This window comes from Cariama cristata, unplaced genomic scaffold, assembly GCF_000690535.1.
Source record: "Cariama cristata isolate BGI_N322 unplaced genomic scaffold, ASM69053v1 scaffold27484, whole genome shotgun sequence".
Taxonomy (NCBI): Eukaryota; Metazoa; Chordata; class Aves; order Cariamiformes; family Cariamidae; genus Cariama; species Cariama cristata.
Window position 1 is genome coordinate 965 of NW_009612737.1, and position 243 is coordinate 1,207.

Here is a 243-nt window from a genome sequence, read left to right on the forward strand (position 1 = left end):
GAGTCTGCATCTGCAGACCACGCCTCTTTTGTAAAGTGGGTGGGATCAGGTCCTAAATAACCCGCCCCCTTGGACAAAGCAGGTGGAACCAGATCATACAGACCCCGCCCCTTTGGAAAAGTGGGTGGAGCTGGGCACTAAAGACCCCGCCCCTTTGGCAAAGTGGGTGGGGGTGGGCAATAAAGAACCCGCCCCTTTGGCAAAGTGGGTGGAGTTGGGCACTAAAGACCCCCCCCCCTTGGC

General features: G+C 58.0%; 1 protein-coding gene across 1 annotated transcript in view; it reads left to right on the forward strand.

The window, feature by feature from the left end:
• The window catches only part of LOC104160601 (syntaxin-3-like), a gene marked incomplete at its 3' end in the record, with an annotated part of 1,773 nt that overhangs the window by 894 nt on the left and 636 nt on the right, over nucleotides 1-243 (forward strand). The gene's annotated exons all lie outside the window — the stretch shown is intronic.